The sequence below is a fragment of the Schistocerca cancellata genome, chromosome 5 (assembly GCF_023864275.1).
Source record: "Schistocerca cancellata isolate TAMUIC-IGC-003103 chromosome 5, iqSchCanc2.1, whole genome shotgun sequence".
Classification (NCBI taxonomy): domain Eukaryota; kingdom Metazoa; phylum Arthropoda; class Insecta; order Orthoptera; family Acrididae; genus Schistocerca; species Schistocerca cancellata.
In genome coordinates, this window is record NC_064630.1 from 507,280,791 (window position 1) to 507,294,527 (window position 13,737).

Below are 13,737 nucleotides of genomic sequence, written 5' to 3' on the forward strand. Positions count from 1 at the left end.
TAATGCATCTTTCTTAAAACTGAATATATCACTTAAATCTATATTTCTCACTGTTAGTTGGTTTCTAGAAGCAGTGTTAGTGGCAATGTATACTAATTTGTCTGTGCTCATTCAGTAAGTCTTACTTCATTGTAGTATGGTGAGATGGCTTGTCAAACTCTGTTTGCAGTGAGAAGATGTCAAATAGGCTGCTGTAATAGGAAGTCCAAGTTACTGATTTTATTCTTGTTGAGATATGGCACACATGGTGCAATTACTAGTGCAGTGGATATGTGGTATAGTCAGTGAAAGAAGCTCCCTGACAGCTACAGTGTGCTTGGTATGGCTGCTTTGCTTGGTTACCTCAACAATCATGTAAAATGATTTTGTGTGAATCTCAGTGGGAACATCTCAGTTCTGTTGTGGCTCCATAGATGACTATTGTGTTTGTCTGCAGTGATATGTGCTTCACAATTGAAAGCTGGCAACAGTGCTGTGAGATGTCAGAGATCTTCTTTCACGAACTCTACTATTGACAGCAAGAGTACTTTCAGTAACAGAAACTCAGCTTCTTATCTGCTCAATATTGAATTAGTTCCTAAGCAAACTAAGAAGAAAAATGTTACTGTCATTTAAATTTACTTACCAATTTATTCTTCTGAAATTCACATATCAGTTTGTTTGAAACATGGCACTGGTGTTTCTTAATGAACAAGTTGAACAAATGAATAATTTTTTTAATGATAGTAAGCAGTGATTTTCTCTCAGCTGATGTGACAACAGATGATAGCAAGCATCTGTATTTTTTTGATTCCAGCTACTTTTGTATGCCATAAGATGATGATGATGATGATGATGTGTGGAAGTTGTGGTGTCAGTCAGTACAAGGAAATTATATTTCAATTAATTCACTTTATTAAAAGTGTGCGCAAGCTTTAAAATAATTTGTCCATTTTACAGTTTATTGCATTAATTTTAATATTTAATGGACTTAAATCTGCACTCACAATAGAGGCAGAATACCAAGTGACAAAAAGAATGCGCTGAACAGTTCTAATAGTCTCATTAGTTTCATTTGAGTGAGAATCTTTTCCAAAATCACATGAGGAGATGTAGTATGCATACAGTTTTCTGAAGTTACAGACTGATAGAAGCAAATTATGGGGGTTATAATAGCTTATGAATAAGAGACACACAATCTATCACATATGCGAAACATCACATTACTGAAATATTACAAAAATTTAATTAGAGATTTTGTTGGTGTGTTGGTGACAAATCACCTTGTGACAAAAAATCTCCGGTGAAAAAGTGTGATTACTTCAATGTCAGCTTCAGTAGGTAATTGCATTGGAAACATCTGTTGGCTTTATACCAAGTGGAGTTGAACATTCCTGCCTCCAAAAACCATGAATATGTTCCCACCCATGACCTATAAGAAGATATCAGCAGTGACAGCTGTGTGGTTTGTGATGTAACATATCACTTTTGGTAAAGTGATGTGTTATCCAACATCTATGTAGAAGCCAAATGATGATAGCCACAGTGTCTGCAAGGTAGGACGATGATGGAAATTTGGTTATGTGTTCTGGTACCTGCTGTCTAGGCAGTTATTCCTTGCTATGATGACATGGCCTGGAGAAGTAGGGAAAGCCATTGTATAAAGGGGTGCCTTGACAGTGGTTCATTCTGTCAAGCAGATTTATACAGAACTGTCATTAGTACTGCCAGATTCAGTTTATGCAATGTCAGATCAAATGTATGAACATTTTTTGTGGATGTGGTGTCCCCATATGCCATCAGATTAGTGTAACTGTTGTTGGAAGAATTACTTTCTGTCATTTAGTAGAAAGTGAGAATTGATTAAAGGTTCCAGGTTCCAGCATAAGAACAGCTACAGTGGCAAGTAAATAATAATTTACGTGGCTCATTGTCCTAGACCAAATCCTTCAATTAGACACCACTTTGGCAACTTGCAGGTCACTAATCTACCCCACTTATCATACTGGAGTACGGGGATCTATAGTTCAACATGCAATCCAAACTATGTGTCATTTCTGGCGACTCTTGACATTATGGAGAGGTGAAAGCTAGATGAAAACATTTCAGTAAATGAGGCCCATCTGTCTGACATTTTGCCCACTATACCTAGAATAGCTTTTTGTGACTCTCCCAATCTGTGCAATATTCTTATCAGACCATATGCTCCTCCTGGACCCATCTCTCTACCCTATGGCTTCTACCCCTGTGAAGATCCCCACTGTAAGACTTGCACAGTGCACTCTCCTACCACCACCTATACCAGCTCTGTAACTGGCAAAATGTATACTATCTAAGGGAGAGTCAGCTGTGAAATGACACGTCATATACAAGTTGTTATGTAAACACTGTTTGGCCTTTACATCAGTATGACTGTTATCGGGTTATCGGTTAAGATGAATGGGTATAGGAAGAGGGTATCTACTGGCAACACACAGTATCCTGTTGCAGAGCATGCTCTACTACATAACAGGTGCCTGTTACACCACACATGCAATCTGGATTCTTCTCCCCTGACACCAGTTTCTCAGAACCCCACAGGTGGGAACTGGTGCTACAACATTTCCTGGGTTCTCAACACCCAGCTGGCCATAATTTACATTAATTTCTTTGGTCTCTGCATTTCTTCACAGTAATTATTCCTTTCTTCACTCTTTTTAATTTTCTTCATGTTTCATTTTCTGACCTGTCCATCTTCTGCCCTCCCAACCCCACCCCCCTCCCACCTCTATCACATACATGCAGTTAGCTTTTAGCTCTAAAACTTTTGTCAGTAATCTCAGTCTTGCTTATTACCCTATCTTCCACCTTTAAAGTCTCAGGTTTTCAGATTTCATCCAGTGTAGTCCTCAGCAACAGTCTTCCTTCTCACTACACCCCGTAAAGTCTCCCCTGACCTTGGGTTTTGGGCAACTGTTGTGAATTCAACCCCTTTTCCTAAACCCCATCAGTCCTCTTTCTTAACCTCTCTTCCTTCCCCCTCAACCGTACTGTCAGAAGAAGAAGCCATTGGCTCCGAAAACTTGCAAACTTTGATACTTTTTATATATGTGTTTTCTTGCTGCCGTATGGTAAGTAGATTTTTATCCAATTACATTAAAATTTCTGACTGAATTGAATATTTCTTGGTAGGGAGGTAGCAGCATATTATCTTGAAAGACAATTCCCATTTCCTACCCTTGCTCTTACAAAATCACTGTAATTTATACCACAATCAATTGATTGTATCTGTTTGCTATTTTCAAGTATGTACCCTGTTGTGGACTGACAAGACAGCCAGTCCACAGTGACGGGTAACCGAAAGGCACGCGTTTAATTCACGCAGGCTTGCTTAAGTCTGAAACAAGATACGGAATGAATGCTATAAAGAAAAGTACGTAGCTGCTAGAATACTTAACTTTAATTCATCCTTGTGGTACATCGCTCTTGATAATACAAGTGAGAGTCTTTAAGATATGGTTAATGGCGCCTTGCTAGGACGTAGCCATGGACTTAGCTGAAGGCTATTCTAACTGTCTCTTGGCAAATGAGAGAAAGGCTTCGTCAGTGTAGTCGCTAGCAAAGTCGTCGTACAACTGGAGGACGAGTGCTAGTACGTCTCTCTAGACCTGCCGTGTGGTGGCGCTCGGTCTGCAATTACTGACTGTGGCGACACGCGGGTCCGACATGTACTAATGGACCGCGGCCGATTTAAAGCTACCACCTAGCAAGTGTGGTGTCTGGCGGTGACACCACATACCCCTATACTCATAAGTTTACACCATCAACTTTTATGGGTGTATACAAATGAGCATCTGTCAGTGTAATAGGTAACTGCTGTCATAGGAAACATAAGTAACAACAATATTTCATGCTACTAAACACATTAAAATAGCATTACTGCTGTAGTGACATACATCAGTAACCATAAAAATTCATAATATGTAGCAAAGAACATTTCTCTCTACAGATTCATTCACCACTGTCAACAGTGTTGAATCAACTTGGATAGGGCAATGTTCTGTGTGATATGCTATGAGTTTCTAAGTTTATGTATGTATGCCTGTATGGCGGTAATGTTATTCAAAAGCAGTGTCAAGTATGGAATGTTGTTATCACTCATGTTTATTATGACAACAGTTATATACTAAAATGACATATGTACATTTCTATAAATTTATAGTCAGTGACAATGTAAGTTTATGAATGTAGGAGTACACATTTGAAAATGTCAAACAGCCAAAATCAGCTGATTGTGGTAAAAATGACAGTGATTTTATAAGAGCCAGGATGGCAATGGAATTGTCTTTCGAGGTAAAATGCTGCACTCTCCTTACCAAGAAACTCTCAATCCAATTGCAAATGTAGTCCATAATAATAAATTGTATGGTAAATGGCAAGCAGTATCCCTGCATTAGCAATCAGTACATCTGCAGTCAAAGAACTTGTTTAACATAGTGTCAGCCATAGTTCACGTTTTTGTTGGAAATGGCATTTATGTTGCGGAAATTTTACCACGACATGCCTCAGTAGTTTAGAAAATAATTGTAACTTAGATTACATGTGATTTAAGGAATTTTTCAGCTCTGTACACTAATATTAACTGATACTGGTGCTCTATATGAGTGTCAAAACTTTGTCCTGTTTCTTTTGTTGGTGGTGCTGCATGAAGCCAGAAGAAGCTTACCTCTTCTGCTCTTCACTGCTTCCTACAGCACTTGTGGCACAAAGTTATGCCTCCTCTCTACTCCCTGTGCAGGTCTCCCACTTTCTCCATTTCTTCACCTGAAAGTAGGATAAAAAAAGAAAGAGAGAAAAAAAGAAAGTAGTAGTATGGTTTTAACTTGTCTGTAGATTGATTTACATAAAAATTTGTTTACAAGTATCTATGCTGCCACTATGTTATTAGTTTCAAAGAATGAGTTGGATAATCTTCCTGTCTTCTTCCTTTCTCTTTCCATTTTCCTTTAAAGTGTCTGATAAAGTGTACAATCTACAGACATCCAGAATTCCCATCAAATATTTATACTGAAGCAAATTTTGTCTTGTTTTAATAATCACGCAAGGATTTCGATATGTCCATGAGTAGTTATTGTAGTAATCAATTATACACTCTGTGTAAATCACACATCAGTTGTAAATAAAATGGGAGCAGTGAATAGTGGAACTGCAGTGCTGTGTATTGAAAGCCATTGCAGAAATGTAATTTTACACAAAATTATGAGATAGAATTATATAATTTTTTGGGAGTATTTTGCTTTTGATACTTGTAACCTGACTTGGGAGTTTTGTGTCTGAAATGTTGGCATGCACTGCTATTGATGGATATAAAGTAGCTACTCATGGAGAGCTGACCACACTAGAGTTTTTCTAATGCCTTCATCAACTACAATTCCTCACACCCTTGTTTCAGGATTATTTCAGCTCTTCACAATGACGATTCATCCATATCTGCTCTGTAGGCCAAAGTTTGCAAGCTTTACTGGAATGATTTTTAAATTATAATACAAAGTCTATTTCAAAATTATTTTTTCTTTTAGAACTGTGATTGTAAATTTCACAGTTTGTCCTGAAATCACTCTTACTATTAATCACAAATGCACTTAGGATGCAAATGTATTGACATATTATGAGTGTCAGAATCTGAACATCCTGAAGGGACTTCTCCAAGATTTTCAGTTATTGACTCCACACAATATTATTATTGCACCTTGACTTCAGATGCATCTCCCATAAGACAGAGTGGAAGTATATAAATTATGCATTCAAAATGAGACACTAGATTTTCCCAGCAGACATTCAGGTGCCATTCTGGATGTGAGTGTCAAAGTGACATTATATTACAATATCAGTCCAAGATAACACCATTCAGTGACCTGCTATACTGAGGTGCAATTGCATCTTTTACTCCATATATACCTATCACCCCACTCCTAATCTGTATCTTGGGGCATGCTGGTAATTCTGTCTGCAGGTTAACACAGAGACAGATTTATAAATACAAGGAAGGTGTATCTTAGTTATTTTGTTAACTTGTTCGTGTGCTGCTGCCACATCAGTATGTTATCCTACAGGACGTCCAAGAGAATGCCTAGGAATTTCTCTCACACACACACACACACATACACACATACACACACACACACACACACACACACACACACACACACACACACACACACACACATACACACACTCGTACAAATGCAGTTCACACACACCTGACTACAGTCTCTGGCTGCTGAGGCCAGACTTGACTGTTGTAAGCTTATGTTATGTGTGTAAATTTTGTATCGATATGTGGATCAGTTTTCTTGCACTGATCTTTTAGCAGTGAAATAGTTTAAGAAATGACCAAAGATGTGTTTTCTATGCCTGTATATGACAGATATTAAATTATTGTCTGGGTGTGAGTTAAATAACCAGTTTTGATTCTGAAATAAATAACAAAACTCGTGGCTGGTATTTTTAATTGCTAATTTTGTGCTGTTGTAAGAAAGCAGAGTGTCAGAACTGTGACTTATACCTATACTTTTTCATGATATGATTCCCTTGTAGCTCAGTCAGTTCTTCGTTGTGATGATTTGAGAGGGTAGATAATTTAAGTTTATGGAACTTGTAGTTTTCTCTATCTCCTAAAGTACTTCAAGTTTATGGAAGATGGTAATGTAAAGTACTTTCAGTATCCTTCATTGTGTGTCCATCATCCAGGACGATAAAAAATATCTTGCATGTATCATTCTAAGATTGGAGGATGAATTGTTCAGCTGCTCATGAACCTGATGAGAAATACAGGTGCTTGATGAAGCTGAGTTAGTCATGACTAGGCATACTTTTATGTTGCTATGTAGAAATGTGCCAGTATATTAGTGGAAGAAAAGTGTGCAATTCAATGTACCATACATAATTTCTGCTGCTGAAACAAGTCGTAGTAAGAACGACTTTGTATGAAATTACAGGACAAGGTACAAGTTAGTTACAGGATGCCTACTAATTGGACTGTAATTCACAATAGGTTTTTAAAAATACTTACATACTGACTTATGAGTGGCAATGTAATTGAAAAAAAAAATACCATTAGCAATACTGTATTAAAATGAGCTTATAGAAAACTAAAGTGGATAGTAGAACACATGAGAGAAGAAGGAGAAGGAGGAGGAGAAGAAGAAGAAGAAGAAGAAGAAGAGAACCTCTCAGTGTCAGAGCTAAAAGAGAAAAGAGATGCTGCATACAGACTATAATAATGGCATGATTAATCATGAGTTGAATACAACTAATTTTGATATGTATGGTACATGATGGAGATGAAGAGTGAAGGCAAAGCCAATTTCATTTGTATTCATTTCTTTAGCACAGTCTTTAGTATCACACCTCTGGTGTGTCTTTTTCAGTAATGTTAAAAATGGAATGCTGAAGCATTGCTCATGACCAGCATTTTAAAGATTGAGAATCAACTGCTCGTTACTTAGATCAATTCATTTTTTCCTATAATTTATTCAGTGAGTGTGCTGTTCTAACAAGGTACAGGATTTCCCTGTGGCTAATGCCATTTTATTCATAAGTGGGCCCTCCACCATCTATTGATTGCACTGGAAAAGATTAAATAGGTTGCATTACATTTTTTGACATTTGATTTTGTGATGAGATGGTAAAAGTTTATGAAGTATTTTACATTATGTAGGCTGTACATTAGCTTTTCATCTTAAATGTGAAAAATACGTTATGTCATTTTGGTAGCAATAATGTGAAATGATCTTAGTATAACAAGCCAATTCAGTTGTTAAAATTTGCAGCCATTCATCCATGGCTGCTAATTCTATGGCATTTTTAAATATTAATATTATAATTATTCTTGCTTCCCAGATAAAGAACACACCTAATTGTAATGCATTTCCCTTAGTCCCAAGTAAAAATGTATGTTACTTTGATTTATGTGCCTTTTACTAATTGATGGCATGGATGTTTTTTGGAGATAAGTTGTTTTATTTATTTTTTAATGTATATGTATGTTTTTGGTAGGAGGAGGGGGATGGAGTTGGAAATAGAATTTTGGTTTTACTTAGTTTTGCAGATTCATGACATTGTTAATAGAGCATGCTGTTAGCATAGTTTTGGATAATACTTTGAAATAAAAAAAAAACTGCCATGCAACCATGATTGTGGGGAAATCTTACTTTAGGGTGTTTAGTTATGAGGCACAGAAAATGTATGATGCTAAATTCACAAGTAATATTTTGTGCTGAATTATAATATTATTCAATGATTAAAAACCATTCTTTATTTGTTGATAGAACTCATATAAGAATGCAATGTTTGCATACGTAGCTAAGACTGTGACATGAAAACAAGTGCCTGTTTGTTAGTATTGCTAAAATAGTTTTTATTTGAAACATTGCATAGAAGATTGGAGAACTGGAACTGTATGGATAATGAACAGTAAACATACAAAAATTCACACTATGAAGCCAAAGCTCTTCATTCTTTGTATTTTTCTCATTAATTGTCCTTCTTGTATCTTTCTTCCAAGATTGCACTGTATGCTGCAGAATATTTTTCTGCATCGTAATGCATTATTCAGTATTTTTGAGTAGTATATATTTTTCACATGCAGTTTGTGATATGCTGTAATTATTAAATTTCCAAACTGTATACAATACTCAGAAATAATTCACAATACTGAAACATTTGTGTCTTGTGCACTGACACTGGGAGCCACTTCAGTCACCTCTGAGCTCCAAGAGAAGCCATACTGAACTCTACATCCAATTTACACATCCCAGTAACCTGATAAAATAGGATTATGCCTGCCCTTCCGTCTTCCTTGTGTGTCGGTCACAGTGATGTCAGTTGCTATTGCTCAGTGACAGCAGTTGCTTTCAGCATTCTCTCTCTGCTGCCTTTATTCCACATAACATGTGTCTCCTTTTTTATTCCCACTGGAGTATGTGATTCAGGTAATTACTTGATATTGGATTTTTAGCTGTTGTGTGAAGTGTGACTGAAAAACTCCACAAACAACATTTTTATTAATTCATTTCTAGAATCAAACAGTAGAAATAGTTTAGAATACAACAAAACACACAGAATTACTCAGAATTGGTCTGATCACAAAGAAGTCAGTGCATTTTGTGTCACAGCAATAAAAATTGTATATGCTACAAAATTGATTACCTTTTGAAAACAATATTATTTCAATTGTAATATTTTGGATTCTAAATGTTTTCACTGCATGTACATCTTAAAAAACAATACACTTCCTATGGCTACCAGAATTAAATTACACAAAAGTTACATACTTCTACAGGTACAATGCTCTCATACTGAAGTGTTGTGAGAAACTTATTTTCTGGTCACATTTTTTCCGTTATGCTTTTATTTATTTATCCACCTGCAGATAACATATATTGCAATGTTCTTGCTAGTGTGTAAAAGGTTACACAATGCTTTACTTCAGAAAAAACATTAAACCAAAAATGTGTTCAATTCTTCATTGATTAATTAATTCATTTAATACTGGAGTTGTCTGCATTTATTTCAGTATGCCACACATTTTTAAATAAAAAATCATTTCCCACCTTAATACAAAAAAGTAGCTAAACATACATAACAGTGAAATCAGTAATATCTAATCTCAAGTATGTATTAAAGCATTTATTCAGTGCAGTTTGTTACTATTAAAGAATGCATTGCATTGTATTATTTTTTTATTTGAAAGATTATTTTGCAACTGACTTCTTCTCATTAGATGAACACCATCTGTATGTACAAAATTTCACATTAGTTTTATAAGCATAGCAACATAATTCTGTACTAAGCTTTCTGCAGGCACAAAGAAATAATTAATAAAATGTATTGCTTGCAGTGTATGATTATTGACATATTCTGGAAGCATAATTGGTTTAGAAATAATTATTTTGCTCCACAACTTTTACTTCAGCAGTAAGTTTTCCAGTTTGTATTGAGCAAGGGAATGATACACAAGTTGATAGGTTATTCATAGACAAATCTGGAAATAAAGAAATAAATGTTGTCCCTGGCACTGAATGCATGCTCGGATAACAATAAAGAATTAAGAAAAACAACATAGCACCACACAGCACACAGAAACTTCCATGGAATTTAGGCAGACTAAATATGGAGAAAATTACAAAATGTTTCCAAACAATATAAATAAAAATTACATTGAAAGGAAATATAAAATAGGAAAAGAACACACCATGGATTAAAGTAACTTGCAAACAGAAAAGGAAACTTTACACATGTAATAGGTAGGACAAATAGAAATCCTGTTGTTTTTTTGCACTAGAAAAATTAATCTAGTGTAATACAGACTGTTATTAAAATGTCAGTTACTGCACTTTAACTCATAGATTAACATTTCAGCAGCATGGAGTACAGTGAAGTGACAGATAAGATCACCAACCCCACAAAAGCAACAATTGTGACTATTCAATGTGGCTTGCCATAAATTTCCCTTGTGCCAACCTCATCAACTCAGAGTAGCACTTGCAACCTACATTCTCAATTGTTTGTTGAATATATTCCAATATCTCTCATACCTTCCAGTTTTTACCCTCTATAGCTTCCTCTAGTACCATGCAAGTTTTCCCTGATGTCTTAACACATGTTCTGTCATCCTGCTCATTCTTCTTTTCAGTATTTTCCAAATGTTTCTTACTTCACTGATTTTATGGAGAACTTCTTCATTCCTAATTTTATTAGTCCATAAAATTTTTGACAACTTTCTATAGAATACATTGCAAACGGTTCAATTCTCTTTTTTCTGGTTTTCCCACAGTCCATGATTCTCTACCATAGAATTCTGTGCTCCAAACATACAGTCTCAGAAATTTTTTCCTCAAATTAAGGCTGGTGTTGGAGGGCAGGCTTCTCTTGGCCAGTAATGCCCTCTTTGCCTGTGGTGATGTGCTTTTTATGTCCTCTTTGTTTTGCTTGTCATGTTATTTTGCTTTCAAGATAGCAGAATTCCTTAACTTCATCTACTACATGGTCCTCAGTTATAAAGTTAAGTTTATCATTAATCTCTTTTCTGTTAGTTAGCATTACTTTCATCATTCTCCAGTGTACTCTGAATCCATATTCTGTACTCATTTGACTGTTCATTCAATTCAGCATATCCTATAATTCTTCTTCACTTTCACTGCGAACAGCATTGTCATTTGTTAATCTTGTGAATGATATACTTTTGCCCTGAATTTTAATCCCACTCTTGAATCTTTCTTGTATTTCTTCCATTGCTTCTTTTATGTATAGAATAGGGGTGGAAGACTACATCCCTCTCACACTCTTTGTAATCTGAGCGTTTCACCCTTGGTCTTCCATTCTGCTTGTACCCTCTTGATTCTTGTACTTATTATGTATTATCCATCTTTCCCTATGGCTTATTCCTATTTTTCTAAGCATTTCAAACATCTTGCACCATTTTACATTGTCAAACACTTTTTCCAGGCCAACGAATCCTATGAACAGTCTTAATTTTTGTTCAGTCTTGCTTCCATTAATGATCATAATGTCAGAACTGCCTCTCTGGTGTCCTTACATTACTGAAAGCCAGACTGATCATCATCTAACAGATCCTCAATTTTCTTTTCCATTCTTCTGTATAATATTCTTGTCAGAAACTTGGGTGCATGAGCTGTTAAACAGATTATGTGATGGCTGTAACACTTACCTGCCATTGTTATCTTCAGGATTATGTGGATGATATTTTTCCAGAGTCTGATAGTACGTCAGCAGGCTCGTAGATTCTATGTTGGAATAGTCCTTTGGTTACCAGTTTCCTGAGTGATTTAAGAAATTCCAAAGGAATGTTATCATTCATTCCTGTCTTACTTGATGGCGTTTCTGATGAAGTGCTATTAAACTCTGCCCCTAAATGTTGGATTCCTGTATCTTCTACGTCAACTCTCATTTCATACAGTCATTTCATCAAACAAATCTTCCCCTATAGAGACCTTCAGAGTAAATTTTTGACGTATCCACTCTCTCTCTCTGTACTTAACACTGGAATTCCTATTGCACTCTTAATGCTGACACCCTTCCTTTCAATTTCACCAGAGGTTGTTTTGACTTTCCTATTGCTCAGTAAGTCCTCCTGATGTTATTTTTTACACATTTTGTCTGCAGCCATTTTGTCTTGCCTTGCCTGCTCATCCTGTTTATTCCCTGTGTTAAATGAGGTCAAAGAAGAGGCCAGGCAGCTTTAAAAAATAGTAATTAAGTAGGTTGAAAAAGCAGTTTCCAAAATATGTAATCAAGTAGAAGTCTTCCTTGCTATTTTTTTTGATTTTATGACAGCAAGAAATATTATCTTTTACTTCAGTATTATGGTTCTACTTCTTCTTATCAGGACATAGTTGCCAGTTGTCTTGTATTGTGAGAGATTTCCCATATTTGAGGATTTAAAAAAAAAGTTATTCTGTATGGACATTTTATGAGATGCTAAAATCCCTTATTGAATTTTTTCTGATAATTTATTGAATTTATGTAACTCACTTGTCATAATTAGGCCTTTATCACTAATCAGTAAGTTGAAGCATGAATCTGCCTTAGGACACTTTTGTTGCAATTATGGTATGGTATTTGCCTTACTTACAGTGTAGCCCAAGTCAGTTGTCAAAGTAACTTCAGTAGTACAATACATGTGTTACTCGATAACAATTAAAGTTTTAAATATCACACCAACAAAGATCAAAGCGTTGCAGCTTTGAACTGATGGAATTCACGCATAAACAACAGACGTCAGGCCTCAACTATCAACACTGAACTTTAGTTGTATTGTTGTACAAATATGATTAACAATGAAGTAATAATGTGTAATTCACCACATGAGCAAGTGAAATGGCTATGTATTTATCTATAAAAATGGGTAAAGAAATATTCATGGCTAGAATGCATCAATAACAATTTGTTCAAGGTGAAATAAGTAAGCTGTAGTTACAGTTGTCAGCAATTTTTCTATATTAGTAAAAATGACAAGAAGCTGTTGACTAAAGCAAAAATGAGCTAGTAAATGCAATTTTGTTGGAGGTTAGCCTTATGATGAAATGATATATAGCAGAGTACCGCTAATCTGAATGTTCGGTTAATCAGAACATGAAAAATGTTAGTCTAAGTATGGAAAACTGTGCAGTAAACTACTGTACATACACACTATTTTAATTTACACAGTACAGTAAACATGTATTAGAAAAATTGGCAAGAAAAGATTAGGTTTAAACAATGCATAACAATGAAAGAAAAGCTGTCAAACTTACTAAAATACAGCAGACATTTTATCCCTACTTTTTAGATGACAAAAACTCAATCATTGGTTTTTGGTGTAATGAAGACAGTCTGTTATATGACTCATAGTTGCACCATCATCTCATAAACATCAAATCAGCAGGTGTAGCAGTGGGATGTTGCTTCAAATGATGTAGTGCGAGTCAAGGGCTTCTGATGTGTCATTGTGTAGCACCAGATCTCCTTTGTTGCTTTCAGTGTCATTGTCACATCCATGACAGCAGTTCACTTCTTCCTGGTCTTGAGTCACAGCAGCAACTAAATCGGCATCAGTAAGGTTCTCCACACATGCCCCATCTGCTGCCATCCACACATCTATGTCTCCTTCAATAGCTTCTTCACATCCAGGAATTGTCTGTATCATTTGCAGTAGATTTTCCTCTTCATTCTCAGCTAGGTTTTCCTGAAATCCAAGAGATATCCACAGTTTTCTCC

General features: G+C 35.7%; 1 protein-coding gene across 1 annotated transcript in view; it reads left to right on the forward strand.

Moving 5' to 3' along the window:
- The window catches only part of LOC126188636 (multiple PDZ domain protein), a 1,242,986-nt gene that overhangs the window by 29,730 nt on the left and 1,199,519 nt on the right, over window positions 1-13,737 (forward strand). The window lies entirely within an intron of this gene.